The 20610-nt window shown below is 37.2% G+C and overlaps 1 protein-coding gene across 1 annotated transcript in view; it reads right to left on the bottom strand.

Moving 5' to 3' along the window:
* The window catches only part of LOC127848448 (myotubularin-related protein 9-like), a 43312-nt gene extending 35079 nt beyond the window's left edge, over nucleotides 1-8233 (bottom strand). Inside the window, 1 exon segment of the mRNA XM_052380917.1 lies at nucleotides 8083-8233. The gene's annotated coding sequence lies outside the window, so the exon portion shown is untranslated.
* Between the last annotated feature and the right edge of the window lie 12377 nt (nucleotides 8234-20610).

Below are 20610 nucleotides of genomic sequence, written 5' to 3'. Positions count from 1 at the left end.
CGCACGCATTTCCTGTGTGGATCTCGACTATGTTTCGCGCTCTTATTAAAACACGACTTTTACATGGCATTCATGTATAGTGAGTGGTGCAGATGCGCACCAAGGGCCTTAAACAGTATTATCACATGCCTCTAGACAATTTGTGTTATTCAGTTCGATAAATGGTAATATACTTGTACTGAAATTAAATTGTTACCGGATAAAATGTGTACGGCGATAACGTAAAATTACCCGTAAGTATTGTTTTCACTACGTAACTAATAACTAATATGACACCGGGGGGGGGGGCAGTTCTCCGCCCCTACAGATTTGATGGGGGGGCAGATATCCGCCTACTAAATTCTGACAGGGGGGCAGTTCTCCGCCCCTACCGATTTGATGGGGGGCACCTCTCCGCCACCTTTAAAATAAGGGGGCAGTTCTCCGGGGGGCAGTTCTCCGGGGGGGCGCTTCTCCGGATACCGCAATTAAACAACAGGTTAGAAATGCTGAAACAAGTGTCGAAATTGGTGTGCACAATTAAATAAAACAATTGATTTATGAATTTATTTGTTGTGTAACAAGGTAAGTTTGAACAGATATATTAAGATTAAAATCAGTTACTATATGTTGCGAACAAAAAGCGATCTATTTGTTGTTTGTTTCCATCCTTATTTGTGTTCTTTCATTAAATTTAATTTATTCTAAAAGAATTTCCATTTATGAAATTTTGTATCTAAAATGGACGTGAAAATGCGGTTAGTAGAGATTTTTGTGGTAACCACATACCGAGCTCGTAGATAGTGTACGTTCCACTCCAGAGCTCGTTTTTAGTAAAAACAAATAATAACAACAATATAATCGTTCCAAAAATGAATTTCTACGCATGCTCATGTTTTATTCAGACATAAATAGTAAAATTATATTTGATGCTGTTCATGATTATCAATAACAAGAAATATCTTTAAAAAAAGATATACGGCGTAAATAGTTTAATGAATGAGATCAAGTATAGCGAATGTCTTTTTCTGTGCAGTTCTTAGCTGCATCACACGCAGTACGGGATGTTACGGGGAGTTTTCGCGGCTTATTTTACATTATAACATATTGCTGGTCATAAACCTATAGATACAAAACAGAAAACCAAAAGAAGAATGGAAGTGAAATTTAAACATATGAGTCAACCGGCCACACGAGAAGTATCCGTATTTATAGGCGCGTTCTTCGAACAAACCTGTTTTAGTGGTTTGTCGGGCATTGCTATTTGATTCGATTATTAACAGTATCAATTATCATCGTGCTAATGCTTAAAGTGATATTATGGGCATTTTGCACTGTTGAATTGAGCTGAAAAGAATTAACAGGTCAAAATAGTTAGTTAAAATGTGGATACTGATTAATTATCTGCAACTCACCTTGCTACCAGTTGTTTATAAAAATATATTTTATATTCGATATTCTTACGTGACCCACCCAGTCCTGTAAGCTGAAATGATCCGTAAAACAATTTCGTGTCTTTGTGTCGTATGAACAAATCTGCACTAAAACTAAATTTAGGTTCAACTCGTAAACGCATGATCAGTTGTCAAACGAAAGTACGGTTGATATTCAAATGCATTATTTTTCTCTTTCTGGTATATTGTTTTAGTATGATGATGCTGCATTAATTAATATAAGTGTATATGAAGTAGAAACATCAAAAATAATCAACGGTTGCGATAGACACCTATAAACTGTTACATGCTCATAATATCACTTTTGTACATTAGGCAATATGGACGAATAATTATTGTTAAATTTATCAACAATAATATTTATCATTGTATTGTTGAAAACACATTAAGAATCTATTATTTACATACCATAATTATATTTGCTGAATATCTTCATTTAACATATTTCTGGTCTAAAGAAAATTCCAGGTCACCTAGTTCACGGATAGCGTCTTTATTATATAACGATTATTTTACTGGCCGCCAACTCCGGTGATGACCTGTATATAAACTCTGAATGTCCGCGAATTGACCCGATATACCTCGCGGGTTGAAATGCAATGCTTTAAAGTGAGGCCTCGCTTCCATTGCTCTTTATACTTTTACATGTTAACATGTTGACAGGAATAAGGAAGTACGTACTAAATATGAGAACATAGCCTTTTAAGTATAAACGCTCTTGCGCTTGTAATACTCTGAAAATAAAAGGTGTACGCACAAACTGTATTGATGTCGAGAATTGAGTGTAAAACTGTTCTATCTATTAAGCTTTTTCATTCGAGATAAAATTGTTTCATACAGTAAAACAGTGTTACAAAGACGCGGATATGTTTCCAATGTTCTGGTGGTATACTCAAATCAGCCAATGGAATAAATGAAGTGTATTCATTCGTACCTAGCCGCGGGAAATTTTATTGGAATTTTATTGGACACTTACAAAGGTCAGGCTAAGGTGAAAAGCTGGCTTATGCAGCTTACGCCGAAAAACGATGATAATGTCAACCTTCTCTATATGCGCTTATATGAATTCCACCTCTTTTTGCCAACCAGTGGGCGGAGTCTTAACTTTGCAGGTGCGTGTGACGTCACGCGTTACCTCGTCTATATCAGGGTTTTTTTTACTAAGAAAGTGACGCCGATATTCGGCGTCTTCCCCTACCAGAATGTTTCCCCTAAAAATACCATTTCCCCTCCAAAAATATAATTTTTCACCAAAATATAATATTTTACCCTCAAAGAAATGTTTTTTTTTCTTTTGGGAAGTCGACACTTATCCAATTTGTACCATGTACAACGATCTCGCTCTCTCTCTCTCTCCCGACGAACACTCAAATCTGGGAGTGTGTGTATTTCAGAGTTTATTTACAGGTCCTACTGGCCTCTTCACGAGGTTATAGTAGCCCGACCTGCCCCTGTGACCTTTCAGGGGAGAAAGATTAATTTAGAGCCAAAGTAGGTCAAATTTACCCCGGCTTCCCGGGTATTCGCCAAAGAAATAATTTAGATCCAAATAGACCAGTGCACGGTGGCCAATGAGACCTTAATGTGCACTGGTAGTTAGACAATCTCAAAAGACAAATTCATGTCTGAACGCAGCACCGCTGCAGCACACAGCTCCGCCTTTATGGCCCACTTGTTGTCATCAGCCGTCGTCTTCATCCCCGAGACGGTTTCCCCAGCGCGTTGAGCGCACTAGGTACCGCCGCCCCGGGGTCCCTCTTTAAAGCCACCCCCTCGATGTTCTTGGGTTTCCCCTCCGCGCAGAAGCGCAAGACCCAGGTCCGTCCCCTATGTCCCCCACACTGGTGGTCTTGCTGTCCCGCCGTCTCCGGCCCTCTTCAGACGGGACCTCTGGCAGGTCCGGGCCGGCGAACTCTCGACGATAAACAGCGGGTGACAAGTCCGCTGCATCTTGGAGAAGACAGCAATCCCAGCAGTGTAGAAGACGTCCGGCTCGAGGGTGACGGACTCTGCTGGATTAGCAGAGCCACCCGCAGAAGTTCCCCTCTATAAGGAAATATGTACAGGTGAGAGAATCTTCTGCGGGCGACTCTCGCCTCGGTCGCGACGCGCACGCTCCAGCAGCTGACCGAGACTCAAATCTGGGAATCCCAGTTATTCTATATATAGCTCTTAAATTACGTCATGGAAACCGGGCAACTAATCGTATTAATCATGTGACTATTTTACTGGATTCCGGTCTTGCGCGAGAAGGGTGTTTCGTCAATTGATTACCGGAAACCAGTCGAATTTTCATCCGGGTTATGTGAAAGCCAAGATATAAACGTTAAAACAGAAAAAAAGTCTCACAATTGGCGTTCATACACGAACAAAATAAAACGTTCGGACTCGGAAAATATTAATTGCGTTGACGCATTTTTTAAGAATGAATCATCAAAAACCGTTGAAACCCAGCAGGATTCGGAGGTACATGTAATCAACATCGATTAATACTGTCGGATTATTGTGAAAGTGAAACTAGACAATCGGCAGCTGCCGCAACTTTCCCTTCCAATACTGTAGCAGATCTAGATCGTCAACCCATTCATCATGAAATTGAAATCATAATATTGACATCGTTCTCCGGCCCCAGTTGAAAACATTTCCCATTATTAGATCTACACCTGCAACTTTATTTAGGACTTTGACTTTAATATCATACTTGTTCATGTGTTTAAGAACAAAAGGGTCAGAGACATGCCTCTTTTTCTAAAAAAAAACCTGAAGTCTGTAGGTGAGTTATAGACATTGAAATGAACAGTTTTTATTTTTTCCCCAAATATGTCTCTTTCGCGCTCGATTTTCCCCTTTTACCCAGCGTCTTCCCCTTTTTCTAAAAAAACCCCCTGATATAATCATGTTTAAAATGAGAACAGAAATAAGCAAATATCGTGTTTTTTAGAAGATTACGCGCTTGATTTAATGTTAGTTGTTGAAATTTAGTCAACTCTTTTCCGGACACCCTCTTTTTACAGACTTCGGGCGGCATAACAGTCAAAAAAGAAAAATGCATTGAGAAATACTGCTAAGTCCGAAAGGAAACTATTAGAAGCGTATAATGTGGGATTCAAGCAGACGAATGTTATGTTCCTGTATTCAGACGCGGATACGATGTCGATCAATATTCTGCAAAAATTTCATCCTGCAATGATAGGGCATTACAAACCTATAAAACAATCGGTGACGGCAACTGTCTGTTTAGAGCTATTTCAAAAAGTTTGAATGGTAGTAAAGAGCAACATATTTTGTTGAGATTGTTATCTACTCTTGAACTTATTGAAAATGAAAGTAACTACAAATCTGACCAGTTCCTCGCCGATGACAGAATATTTTAGCTACCTTCTTTGCATATGTATATGTAACATAGTTGTATTTATATTTTTTCTAATTTTTTATTCTATATTTAGGTCTTTTACTCTAACTTTACTACCTTCATTGCATATGTATATGTAACATATACTGTAACTCCAATAAAGTGCGGTCTGTTATAACGCTGTGTCCAATATAACGCGGGGGAATCCCATATTTTCTCAACTTCATGTAATTAAATAACATTCAAAGAACGCGGCGATCACAGCTTCATTGCTTTTTCCTTCCGTTTAACTGATTTTAATTGATTAGAGGTTAAACGACACTCGACAGCTAATTGGTCTTAGTTTGTTGTGTATTGTCAATAAAGGTGTGAAAACTCGCGAGTCAGTGTTTATTACATGTATTCCCTATCAGAGCAGTCCGGTGTGCTAATTTCAATTAGGTAAGTGCAAGCGGAATAATTATCAAATTACAGTTATTCAAAACGATTACATGTTTATGTTTTGTATTTATCATGTATTGTATTTCATTGTATAAACTTTGGCTGTGTAAGTGTGTTATCGTTTATTATATGCTAGACATAATTGATAAATAAAAAGATATTTGTGTATGTTTAATGTTTCAGTACGTATATGAAAAATAAATTAAATAATCCTGATGATTTATTTACATGCTAACGCAGTGTAATTACTAACAGAGATTTTTGCCCGTCATCAGAAAGTCCAGGGGAATCACTTTTTTACATGCTGCGTATGATGCAATAAAACATTTTTTTGTACATGTATCGTATTGCATTCAATCTTAATTTAAATTTGCTCGTCCAATGAAAGCTGTGTCCCATAATGCACTGTACTATTATTCTGAAAAAGTGTGTAGGCTGCAGGCATACGGATTTGTTTATGGAATTCAAATACATATTTCTCGTCATAAATGTTCAAGATTATTTTTTCATAACTGATGTTGTAATAAAATTGGATTGTCGGATAAATGAGCACATTAGAAAAGCGGAATGTACTGTTTACTGCTATCGTTCGATACGGTTTATATGCATGTATTTGCGGATGACAACAAAGCATGGCAATACACAGGGCCTATATTATTGGCTATACTATACCTGTTTGTATAGCCCCCTTAAATAAATAAGCTCAAAACTTATAACGCTATCCGTTTGTAACGCTGTTGTGTGGCTTGGACCCCGTCATCCGCGGGAGTTACAGTGTATATTTTTTCATTTGTTTAATCTATATTTCTATCTTTTATTCTAATTTTACTACATTCTTTGCATATGTATATGTAACATACTTGTATCTTTTTTTATTTTATTTTTAATCTATCTTTGTATCTTTATAACTTTACTACCTTCTTTGCATATGTATATGTAACATAGTTTTATATATAGTTTATCAATTTTTAATTCTATGTTTTTATATTATGTACCACTTATTATGTACCATATATTTATATACACATTGTGGCCCAATGCCGGTGTATGTCCTGGATTTAAAAAAAACAACATGTCATTGTGTATCATTACTTTCTATAATCTTAATCTGATTTGAAATTGAGGGAAACATAATCATTGACACTCATTTTTTTGACAGACAAGCTGTGCAGTTTTATTTCATTAAAAACAGCTGCAAATATTTAATTTTTTGTGTATACAATTGGGACTATTTCGGACTATTTTTTAAAAATAAATTTCTGGCTTAAATATTTGGGACTCTTTCGGCCTATTTTTTTTCAAAATTTGGCTTAAAGGTGGCCTCCACGTGGCAAGAGCTGGGCAACATATTCATTATGTTGGCAAACTACCTCATGCATATATATAGAGACGTGGGAGTGCTTTTCGGTGGCGAATAAAAATACTATTGTGCTTTATATTTAAACTTAAATCAATATCTTACGAAGTCATCATTTACTGAATAAATATATACATCTTTTCAATCTTTTCAAAATTGCTCTTATAGCTTACTTCCATGTATATATTGAATAATTGAGTGCTTTAAGGTGTTTCTGTGCTGGCGCGAGAGTGCTTTTCGGTGGCCAATAAAAATACTATAGTACATTATATTTAAACTTAAATCAATATTTAACAAATCAAAAATACTATAGTGCATTATATTTAAACTTAAATCAATATTTAACGAAGTCATTATTGACTAAATAAATATATACATCTTTTCAATCCATTATAAATCGCCCTCATAGGTTACTTTCATGTATATAAGAAGAAATTGAGTGCTATTCGGTGCTTTTCGGTGATTGTATGGACCCGCTGAGGTATGTACTCATAAAAGCTCAAATCATTCAAGAACTACTTCAGGACTTGCTTAAATTATGTTTTAAATAAATGCATATCCACAAAGGCACGTTTAAACACATTACATATACTGCCTGCTATCTTAAATAATTTAGAATAATTATTTTAAAAGGTATCGGGTCCCTTCGCCCTTGTTACACTTTCGCCCTGGGTCTGTTCGCCCTGGGTCCGTTCGCCCTGGGTTTGTTCGCCCTATATTATCATTTGCATATTGGGGTATGAACAGTTGATTGTTCACACATATAAGCAAGTTTGAACCTTAAGTTTTCATTAATTAATATAGTAAGCAATTAGTGAAAATTACTGGCCTTTGTTACAAACATGCTACCTGCTTGTAATGCTAATTGTTGGCGACTAGCAGTATATATAGATAGATAGAGATGCTTACGAGTTAAAGAGATAAGACACGTGTTAAGCTGTTACAAAGTGTGTTGTGTTCATTGTACACTGTATTTGTTTCATGTACATATTTGTAAGATTTATATGTATGGTTTGATTAATGTAAATGTGTTGCATAATGTGTTCATTGTATTATATTATATATTCTGTATTGTTGTTCTGTTCACTGTATTTGTTTCATGTACATATGTATTGATTAATGTATAGGTGTAACATAAAGTTTTCATTAATTAATAAAATAAACAATAAGAGAAAATTACTGGCCTTTGACTGCTTTGTTACAAACACGCTTACACCTTAAAGAGCGCCGTCTTGATTTTTCACACATGTAGGCAAGTTTGTAGCTTAAGTTGTCATATATATATTAAAATGTTAAAAAGATAACAAATTTCGTTATATTTATTGCTTCCCTGCTTTAATAATAAAATGTAGGGCGAACGGACCCAGGGCGAACAAGATTTAGGGCGAACAGACATTAGGGCGAACGGACCCGGATTCATTTAAAAACATAAGGGCGTGCCGATCGATTATTCCGAATTAAAATTGTCCGAAGTATATTTACACTATGGAACAACAAACCTTTCTCCTGTTCTACGAAAAATATCGGTTCATTATACGAGCATGTTAAAATATTTATTTTTAAATGAAAATTGGGTGCTTTAAGAGGTTGTTGATTCACAATCCGACGTGTTAATTTAATATGTAAATGTTGCCTTTTTCACCGGAAACATTTTTCCATACCCGGAAATTATATTTTGGGCTACACATCACTAACATTAGAAATTGAGGAACTGCTGGAGAAATACAGAGACACCCATGCACTCTTTATCTGTGGAGACTTCAACTCCTCGTTGTCTAGGCAACCTCCCAATGATAGAGACCTTATTCTCAGAGATCTGGTAAGAAAGCATAACCTCCACACAGACAAGGATGGTGAGCCCACCTTCTTTCATGCAAGCGGCGAGCAATCTGCTGAGATAGACTTCATCTTAAAAAATACGCTGGCACGAGAGATCTCCTCCCCTGTAGTTACTGCTGGACAACACCTCTCCAATGTTTCAGATCACACTCCTGTATCAACTGAAATAATGATCACATTCTATGATAAAACAAGAGCACCGCCTTGCGGGTGCAGACCGCTCATCTATTTTCTTTTTAAAGGTGAAGGGACTCTCATTTTCAATCACAAAGGAGGGAGGGGTGGAGTGAAGAGCGGTGCATTGTGTGGGGGTGTGGACATTTATTACATTTTCTTCCAAAAATGCGAAAAAAAGGAAAAAAAATCGGGGGGGGGGGGTGGGGGGGTGGGGTGGGGGGGGGGTGGGGTGGGGGGGGTGGGGTGGGGGTGGGGGGGATTCTTGGGTGCGATGGTTGGACGGTATTTCAAACATAAAATAATAAAAATAAATATTTGTGTTTTTTAACCGTTTCATAAAAAAACATTGGGGGGGGGGGGTGAGGTGGGGGGGGGGGGGTATAGTGTGAGGGTGTGGTGGTAATTTGTGAGATGATCTTAAAAAAAAATAGGGGGGGATTTGGGTGGGGGGAGGGGGGGGGGGGGGGGTGGGGGGGATTCTTGGGTGCGATGGTTGGACGGTATTTCAAACATAAAATAATCAAAATAAATAGTTTTGTTTTTTAACCGTTAAAAAAAAAATTGGGGAGGGGGGGGGTGGGGGGGTATAGTGTGAGGGTGTGGTGGTCATTTGTGAGATGAACTTAAAAAAAAAAAAAAAAATAGGGGGGGGGGTGGGGGGGCACGGGCGATGGTTTGGGTGGAGTCTATTGTGGTATGTCAGGTAAGAGTAGTTTTGTCAAAGTATCAATCAAATCTAATCATAAATAAAGAAGTTATGGCAATTTTAGAGAAATTTAATAATTTGACCTTGAGAGTCAAGGTCATTCAAAGGTCAAGGTAAAATTCAACTTGCCAGGTACAGTAACCTCATGATAGCATGAAAGTATTTGAAGTTTGAAAGCAATAGCCTTGATACTTAAGAAGTAAAGTGGATCGAAACACAAAATTTAACCATATATTTAAAGTTACTTAGTCAAAAAAGGGCCATAATTCCGTAAAAATGACATCCAGAGTTATGCAACTTGTCCTTTTACTGTACCCTTATGATAGTTTGCGAGTGTTCCAAGTATGAAAGCAATATCTATGATACTTTAGGGGTAAAGTGGACCAAAACACAAAACTTAACCAAACTTTCAATTTTCTAAGTATAAAGGGCCCATAATTCCGTCCAAATGCCAGTCAGAGTTACATAACTTTGCCTGCACAGTCCCCTTACGGTAGTTAGTAAGTGTTGCAAGTATGAAAGCAAAAGCTTTGATACTTAAGGAATAAAATGGACCTTAACACAAAACTTAACCAAAATTTTCAATTTTCTAAGTATAAAAAGGGCACATAATTCTGTCAAATTGCACGCCAGAGTTATCTAACTTTGCCTGCCCAGTCCCCTCATGATAGTAAGTAAGTGTACCAAGTTTGAATGCAATAGCATTGATACTTTCTGAAAAAAGTGGACCTAAACGCAAAACTTTACCAAAATTTTCAATTTTCTAAGTATAAAAAGGGCACATAATTCAGTCAAAATGCACGCCAGAGTTATCTAACTTTGCCTGCCCAGTCCCCTCATGATAGTAAGTAAGTGTACCAAGTTTGAATGCAATAGCATTGATACTTTCTGAGAAAAGTGGACCTAAACGCAAAACTTAACCGGACGCCGACGCCGACGCAGACGCCGACGCCGACGCCAAGGTGATGACAATAGCTCATAATTTTTTTTCAAAAAATAGATGAGCTAATAAATGACCTTATGACATGTCCTTAACCGAACTGGAGCGAGTGTAACAAAGATATTTATAGAGCCAGCCTTTGGCAATTAACCAAGCCTATAGGCTGCCAGGCAATATGCATCGCCGAGAGGGACATTGAGCAACTCAGGGTAGCACTCACACAAGCCACAGTCGCAAGCATACACAGATTCAATCCTACAGCTAAGAAAAAGAAGAGGCCTCCTAAAGCTACAGGACCAGACATCCAAGCTGCAGGAAGGATCAGTAAGCATGCGTTGTGGGTGTGGAAGTGTGACGGAGCACCTCGAGGGGACAGCCACCCAACAGCCGTAGAGATGAAAAAAGCCAAGCGAAACCACCGTAAAGCCCAAAGGAAATTCAATGCCAAGAAGAGGTGTAGTGACCTGGAAGACATCATGAATGCTACTTATGACACCACCTTCTATAAACTAGTCCGCCAGCAGAGATCCACAAAGAGGCATCTTACCAATTGCATCCTGTATGAAGGAAGAAAACTAACTGCCCCTGAGGAAGTCTCTGATGGATGGGCAAAACACTTTGAGACGTTGGCAACACCAATAAACGATCACATATATGACCACTTTTGTTTGAAACAAGCAACTGAAGACCTGATCCACCTACAAATAGTCTTCCAGACAAGTGGTATAACAATAGCAGAAACGGATGTCCCCGAAGTAGAGTGTGCCGTGGCAAAACTGAACAACAAAAAGGCAGCCGACTACATGGGCCTAACCGCCAAACACCTTAAGTATGGTGGAGCAGCAATCTACCCTGTGCTGGTGAGGATAATCAACACAATCTTTAAGCACAATCAGATCCCAGATAGTCTGAAGAAAGGTGTAATCACCCATGTACACAAGAAGGGGAGTCTGCAAAACCCTGATAACTGCAGAGGGATAACTGTAACGTCCATTCTGCTCAAGGTTATGGAACATATCCTCAAGGCTAGACACATGCCTGTTTTCATGAAGACCCAGTCTCGCCTACAATTGGGATTCACGCGCGGCACTTCCTTCATCAAATCAGCGTTCCTAGTGTCGGAATGCAAACTCGAAGCCAAATCCTGGAAAACCCAGCTGAACCTTATAACACTGGACACACGGAAAGCCTTTGACGTTGTTAACTATAATATTCTATTGCGCAACCTAATTTTAGATGGAATTGATCCAGCTGAATGGTTACTTCTTTGCAATATCTTCTCAAACAAGTTCATGTGTGAAGTGGCAGGGCCTATTGTCCGGGCAATTCAACATATGTCAAGGGGTGCGCCAGGGGGTAGTCCTCTCCACAGAACATAACAAGAGATTCAATAACCCTCTACTCCTCAGTTTAGTAGTGCGATTTAGGGAAGCTAGCATTGACCTCATTAACATACCGCATACTACATGTGCGGACGACCTGGCTTTACTGTCCCACTCCAACTGGGAGATGAACCTCATGCTCAAAACAGTTGAAAAATTCAGTCGAAGACACAGGTATGACATCAACTCGTCAAAAAGCAGCTGCATCAGGGTTTACCCAAAAAGCCCCGACCCAAGTCCTGACTTTATACTTGAAGGTACTCGCATCCCACTAGATACGTCCACTACTCATCTTGGAGTTTACCGAGACACCAAAGGTAAAGTGAACACGAAAGATAAAATAGAGCTAGGAAGACGTACATCCTACTCGCTCATGGGAGCAGGCTTCAATGGAAAGAATGGACTGAAACAATATGTAAAAGCCCGCCTCTGGTTCACCTTCGTAGTACCTCTAATGTTATACGCCCTGTAGGTCCTACCCTACAGCCAGGCCGATATCAAACCATTAGAAGCATTCCAATTGAAAACTTTAAAACAAGTGCAACATCTAGCAGACAGGACTTCCAACATTGCTGCCCTGTCTCTATTAGGTATTTTACCTATTCGAGCTCAGTTGCACAAAAAACACACACACTTAATCTGTAATACACATAATCCAAACACCAGGGACAGTTGAATTCAAGGTGGCAGAGAGACAGCTGGCCATGAAATTGCCAACAGATCTTAGTTTCTTCTCCAGTATCCGCAGACTGCTCCATACCTATAACCTACTGACAGCGTACCAACTCTTCGAGAGCCCTCCTATGAAAGAGGTGTGGAAAGCGTAACTAAACTGTGCGGTGGACCAGCATATCATTGCGACCTGGCAGGAAGAAATCAAAGAAAAACCCTCTTTAAGGTACATCAATTCAGATGCCATCTCGGTTGGGAAAACCCACCACCTGTACTCCTATGTGAGGCCAAACAGAATTGACATCCTAAGAGCAGAAACCAAACAAAGCTGTTGACAGGAACCTACACCTTACAATCAAACAGAGCAGTCTTCAATCAATACGCTGTAAATCCAACTTGCACACTTTGCAATACAGAACCTGAATGCAGAGTGCACTTTATAGCTAAGTGGCCCGCGTATAATGCCGTGAGAGATAAATATAGAGCCCATCTCGTTGAGTGCTTGAGTCTACACGGAAGAGAAGAACCGCTGGAGCTAGTGAACAACGCTGATAGCTTCACACAGCTGATCCTTGACAGCACACATCCTAATGTCAACAATGGACACATTCCCTCCGAGAACGAGATAGAAACCATAGAGTTGCTGCCCAGAGAGTACATCTGGAGTGTCCATCTTCTTTGGTGCCGTGAGCTAGCAAACGGGTCATGATATCACTTTAAGGGAAATGCTAACGCATATCTGTCACTACTCGCGATCTTATATTTTAATGTACTTGCTTTGAACTTTTAACTTTTACCATTATTATTTACGTTGGCTACGACCGGTACTATGCTTTTAAGCAAATATCGTCTTTAACTATTGACTGTACTTAATAGCGGCACACCAGACGAAAACACTTTGTATATATCTATTTTATTGTGCCAATCCGTCGTTCCGTATTCTACTTGAGTCAGTGTACCGGATTTCTTTTACATTTTATGGTGATGGACACTTTTTAATATCCGACGACTTGATATAATGTACAAAGGCATATTTTTATCGCGTACGTATATATCTCTGTGATTGTGAAGATTGTTCATTCTGTGCGACAGCATCAGACACTACCAGAGGCCGCCAACATTAAACTACCAAGGGCAGAACTACTAGATCTACAGCTTGGGTACTTCGGTAAGTCAACGGGGTAATCTTACAACAACAACAACAATATGGCGTACTGCAGTGCAATCTTACCCACCGGCCTATGCATGGGCCGCGCACATTGTTTTAAAAGGTCACGGGCCTATCTCGAGAATGCTCGGTTCTAACAATCACTAGCTGAAATCAGAATAAATCTGAACCAATGCGAAAGTCAAAGTATTCACAGGCGGCAATTTGTATTGACTAAAACTATCACGGTTGGCGTAACGATTGAAATCGTGGTCCTAAGAATGAAACTATATTGGTGATCCTATGATATCTTATCGTGTTATTATCGAGTATTGAAGTAAATATAGTTAATTTTGGCAAAATTGTGAACGGTTCAATTGTTTTTTTCAATTAACACGATTAACTACAACCAATGGTTATTCGAGATCAAGTCGTATAAGATCGTTGTGTTTCGTATCGTACGTGTATATATCTATTTTTACCTTTACTTCTTAGTGATCGCTTTCGATCGTTTGCATGAAAAGTCACTCACTATTACTAGTCCATAGTTAACATGGGTTAAATTTATATCATTCGGGTTCAGTCGTGGCTATTATCGTGAATAATATCGATTTAATCGTTAAATAAATCGTATAAAATTATCGTATCGTTATGCAACAGAAGACATTGATTGTAAATAAACGTACATAAGGTAACGTATCACCTCTAATAGAGGGCTAATTCAGGGAACCCGAACGTGATGGTCGTGTTGGACCGTGACCAAATCGAAACATTCTCAACTGACCGCATCTAATCGTTTATAAACTGGAGATCAGACTGTGGTATCTCGTGACAGCTGAAATTTTCCAATCATGAACTGACTGAATTTTGAGCGCAAAGCGCCTATCACGTACTGACACGCTCGAACGAACGTAATTCTGAGATTTCATAGAAAGACGGTAATCTCTTATGCGTTGCCAATTGTGACGTTTGCGAAGAATCGCAGGACATTGGAAGCCAAGCAGAAAGTCCAGTGGTGGGTGCGATCAGAATTATTTCATTGATGGGTTTGTTTGTTTGTTTGTGGTATTTTGTAATTGTTGTATTTGTTTTAGTGTGTGTTAATTGCATGAGATTGTTTTTACTTTTTGATGGTGACGTGTGAAATTTATTATTGCAAAGAAAAGCAGCGATCTGCAAATGTAGATAATATAAACTATCATAAGGTCATATGAGCAGTATAGACTGTAAAGCATGTCGCGTGTTAACCCATTTATGCCTTGTGGACTTTCCCATCCTTCTAAATTGGATTCATTTATTTCCAAAATTAGGCATGTCTAGTATATTTATTTCTATATTTAGAATATTTCTTACATAAATTCTTTTAAGCATCATGCGGAGTCTCATCTGGGTCTACGCTGTTTGCCAAGGCATTTTTTCTAGACGCTAGGCATTAATAGGTTAAATTTCTGTCACTAGCAATCAGCATAACAGGCAACCAAACTCTCTAATCTATTAATGTATTAAAGTATAAATCAGGCATTCATAAGCAATATATGATACTACAGATAACCACAGAAGTATTCTACAGGTACTTACTAGTAGGATACTTTGAATGCGCAGGGTTGTTTAGATCTACGCTGGCCACACACTGGTATGTCAAAGAAAACATTAGCATATGACGCGGCGCAAACCTCTTTATGTGCAGTAGTTATGCTAACTATAGATCGAGTCTGATAATTTATCTTGACATGCATAGGATCTCTTGCCACCCTAAACACTGGAAAGTGATGAGGTGCACATGTATAAATAGACCCAACGCCTTGTGCAAGAGCGGAGCCATATAGGATTTACTGGCGCGAGGAGAGGTATGAAATGCACAAAAAAACAACATAAATACTCCCACGATAAGCTTGTTGTATACATTCGAGACCTCGCCTCGATCGAATACGGCGAGATGTGCGACAATTAAAAGAACATTTTACGCTGATTGCAAACGGCATTGGTCGCAAAAGAAATGAACAAAGATGTATTTGAATTAAAATAATATATATAGGATCTGGCACGAGTTGTCATATCATACCATATTTTATTAAACGAGTTCAGGAATTTTGTTAGTAAGCGAGCCTTTGGCGAGCTTACTAACGAATTTCCTGGACGAGTTTAATAAAATATGGTATGATATAACAACGAGTGTCAGATCGTTTTATCACATGCTTTTAAATGAGCAAATTAAATAAATATTTAAGCAAACATAATGATTCAATCGTGATACATCGGCTATCTCGGATTCCTCCGTAAGATAGGCCTCGTGGCTAACGGTCGCCATATTGCCTTGTATTACTACTTTACTACCCAAAAGGTTGTCAGTCTATTGTTATGAGGCTGTATACGATGCGCGTTGAACTAGCGCCAAACTTTTTACCGAAACTTTGATATTAAGAGCACTAAAGTGATTTACTTTTCCATTATTATTTAATCGCCCTATCATCCAATTTTTAAGATGAAATTACGGTGTTTACAAAACCAACCAAACCGAAAGTGAAACTGGATGCATTACGTTTCGCGATGTAAACAATAAATATTTGTTCAGTTTGAGGAAGCGAATCGATAATAGACGTTGGAATATGTATGCAATACAGACTATCATTGCCGATTTTAGTACTGGCTAAAAAATACCTTTTATGACAGATAAAGATAAGATAAGATAAGCTTTATTTAAAGTCGGCAAGACAGCAACATATACAAAACATAGGTTCATGTGAGCTTTTGAACCGACTATTGTACAACAAGGGTATATAATAAAACAAGTGTAAACCAGCTACAATGTTAAGAGGGTAAGTTACATGATAGTTACACAATTGTAAAGGAGGCATAGTATTAAGTAGTGCACCTAAAAAGTAAAAACATCAAGCAGTTTAAATTTAAAAAAAAACATGAAAAATGCCTATCCGCTTACATATAAATGGTTAAATGAATATCATCTCTATTAGCTAATGGGATGATATAAATAAATAAAACAATTAAAATATTGTTTAAGAATTCTTCAATGCGAAAACACCCGGAGACTTGGCACATGAAGCAGATTGGCAGTAGTCATGATTTGCAGCACAAATACAATACATAGCTATAGGCGATTTCAAATAAGATATAAACAACGACATAGAATCGACACAAGCAACACCATGCAAAAAGGCAGAATACACAGGCATAGTATTTTAAATACTACATTAACTGCTAACTTAAACACAAAGGGGGGAAAAATGACCATGCTAACGGCAACACAAAAATACATATTAGCACATGAGAAAAAAACACATAGACTGCAAGCTGAGGCACAAAGGGGGATACAGAAATACATATAGGCACATGTACAATACCACAAAATACAAAGCTGAGACACAAAAGGGGAAACATATCAAACATGCAGCAAGCAAGCAATACAAAATATATAAAGCACATGAAATACCACATTTACTGCAAGCACAAAGGGGGGGGGGGATAAGAATATGCAGTAAGCAAAACAAAATACATATAAGCACATGACAGGTCATGTATATAACGTTAATCAAATAGTGATTATAAATCAGTATAAATGTCTGCGTTGTTCATTAATATAATTAATGCACGTTTCTGATCTAATTGCCTGTATCTAGTTGTAATTACCATGATATTGATAAAAATAAACGTTTTTTTTCATAAATAAACATTACATGTTTTATTTTTATCATTTAGGGAATAAATAATTGTATCATTATCATCATCAAATATTCTGAAAATAATCTAAATTATCATGATTACTTTAAAGTAGAATTTTTAAATTTTACTCATTATTTTTAATGAATTTCCACATTTGCTTGATTCAAAATAAAATGTATTAATAAGGGTTTCAGTTGTAAGTTTTAACCCATTTTGAGTTCGATTAAATTTAAATTACTAACTACGTACATGTATGTGATATGCTCTTGAGTTCGTTTCCTGGGCCTAGAACCAGTACTTGGGTGTCTCTTGGAGATTTCTTAAGAATGCTCCCACACTGGGGATCAAACCAGTGACCTCCAGATCATTAGGTGGACACCACATCCATTACACATCAGCGACCTTTAATTAGTAAATTACTTAAGTATTGCAGCATTATATAATATAATGTTGCTACATATTTTTGGAAAATGATTAATGTGCAGTACTAAATAAATCTAAATGCATACAATTTTAATTGTGTATATTGTGTGATTATTAGTTACAAATTCACTTTTTACAGGTATACTGGATTATGAAAGACTGATAAACATAAAATTGACAACTCATCTCCCCAACGATACTTTGTGTGGCTCATTCTTAGAACAAACCCATAGTCAGTGAGAAAACTACAGTGTAAAAAGACCACTTGATTGTGACAATTATGGCTGACCAAGCAAATGTTATCATTGAAAATAAAGAAAACTTCCAGTTCAATATACATTTTATACCAATTATGACATTGACCAACACAGAAAATAATTATAAGGTTGATTTTCCCAAAATTGACTGTTACAATTGGATACTGTTTTAATCTTTACTCTACTTTGTCTGAAAATAAAAGTCCTAAATGATAATAATATATTATTATATTTTTTATCGATGGTCAATCAATTTAGGTTAAACTAATATATATATATATATATATATATATATATATATATATATATATATATATATATATATATATATATATATATATATAATATGTGATTAATATTGGATCAATTTCATTGAAAATTAAGTTGGAAAATGCCAGTTCCTTATTCGATTTGAATAAGGAATAAAGAGCCAGTTCCTTATTCCTTTTTCAATCCGAATAAGGAACACGGTTATCATTAAATAAAACATAGTAGTAATGTGCTGCAATTAATGTTTTTAATACCCAACCTTTATTTACAATTATTTTCATTGATTTATTGGTCTCTTTTGTTAATTTTAATAAGTTGTTTAGTATGAAAAAGCCAGTTCCTTATTCGATTTGAATAAGGCATAAGGAACCAGTTCCTTTTTCCTTATTCGCACTGAATAAGGAACTGTGTTATTATTAAATAAATCTAGGTAGAAATATATTGCAATAAATATTTTAAACTTCGAACCTACATAAACCATGCATGCTTTTCATCGACATTTTATATTATTTGGTTAATTTTAATTTATGTTTGAGAAAGGCAATACCATTTCCTAATTATCCTCTTCATAATACTTGTTTTCAACGTGTATAGTGACATAGAATATAAAAGAAATGTTACAGAATACGTCCATATAACACAATCATGCTTAAATAACCCACACTACATCTTAAATATAACATATCCGAAAGTGATTGTCCGAAATACTGGCTTCCGAATAAGGAACTAACTTTACGCCAATTCCTTATTCAGAAGCCGTAATTTCGGATATTTAAATTCGGATCATTCTAGAATAGCACATCTATATATTCTTTATTATTGGCTATTTTTAATGTAAGAATTTTTATTTATATGTCTGATACAGTTCTTAAAGTTGTTTAAACCGAATAAGAAACTATGTTATTATGAAATAAAACAAAGTAGAAATGTATTGTAATTAATATTTGTTACACCCGACATACATTTACAATAATTATCGTAGAGTTATTCGTCTCGTTGGTTCTTTCTGACTTATAATTTATAAATAGAACATTTCAGTTCCTTATTCGATTTGAATAAGGAACCAATTCCTTATTCCTTATTCACACTGAATAAGGAAATGGATAATTATCACTTAAAAAGAAATGTATTGCAATTAGAAATTTACATATACAACCAATATATAAATAATATGTTCATTTATATGTGGTTAATTTTGGATATTTTTCATTGATGTTGAAGTAAGAAAATGCCAGTTCCTTATTCGGCTTAAATAAGGAATAAGAAACTGGTAATACATAAAGTAAATGTATTCAAGTTATTTTGTTTTGATTTACTTCAGAAATGTTCGCATTATTGTTCTTTTAAACCCTATAACAAATATGTTACTCGTGAAAAAGGAATACGGAACAGTTCCTTATTCCTTATTCGAATAAGGAATAAGGGACTAGGAAAAAGGAATAAACTTATCACCCATCTATAATATCTATATTTTTCTATTTATACAGTTTTCGAAACGTTATTGGTATATGAAGAAATTAAGACTTACTTCATAGACGTCTGTCTGCCTGCCTGTCTGTCTGTCTGTCTGTCTGTCTGTCTGTCTGTCTGTCTGTCTGTCTGTCTGTCTGTCTGTATGCCTGTATGTCTGTCTGCCTGTCTGCCTGCCTGCATGCCTACATGCCTGCCTGTATTTTTGTCTTTCTGTCTGTCTGTCTGTCTGTCTGTTTGTTCGTCCGTCCGTCTGTCTGTCTGTCTGTCTGTCTGTCTGTCTGTCTGTCTGTCTGTCTGTCTGTCTGTCTGTCTGTCTGTCTGTATGTATGTATGTATGTGTGTATGTATGTCTCTCTGTCTGCGTTTTTACGCGTGTGATTGCGTGCGTGTGTGAGCGCGTGTGTCCGTGCAAGCTTGACCGTACTTCACTTTTACCATTTATCGTTACCTCTTTAAGTTACATAACTAAAATGCACAGCATGCAGAAATGGCATGATGCGTGCAGGACATGTGTCCATAGCTCAAATAACAAGGTTATACGTATTTGTTAAATATCAAATCTGTGCACTATGGAGCTTGTCTGGATAGTAACTTTGTCAAGCATATGACAATCGTTAAATAACTCTCAACAAACGGTAAATATCCGGAGTTCACCAATTGGTTACGACGTGGTGGATGTCCCTAGCACAAAAATTAAGGACAAATTTCAATGTCACTGCTCAAAATGTTGGTATAATACAACTTTTCCAGGCTTTAATTTCGATGTTGTATCGGCAATTGGTAACACGCGTCATCCTGTTGAGAGGACTTGTGCCGCGATATGCAAGTGTCACAAACTGAGAGGACTTGTGCCGCGATATGCCAGTGTCACAAACTGAGAGGACTTGTGCCGCGATATGCAAGTGTCACAAACTGAGAGGACTTGTGCCGCGATATGCCAGTGTCACAAACTGAGAGGACTTGTGCCGCGATATGCAAGTGTCACAAACTGAGAGGACTTGTGCCGCGATATGCCAGTGTCACAAACTGAGAGGACTTGTGCCTGGATATGCAAGTGTCACAA

Source organism: Dreissena polymorpha, chromosome 10 (assembly GCF_020536995.1).
Source record: "Dreissena polymorpha isolate Duluth1 chromosome 10, UMN_Dpol_1.0, whole genome shotgun sequence".
Lineage (NCBI taxonomy): Eukaryota > Metazoa > Mollusca > Bivalvia > Myida > Dreissenidae > Dreissena > Dreissena polymorpha.
Note: the sequence above shows the minus strand (reverse complement) of the source record. Positions and strands in the feature narration are given on the sequence as shown.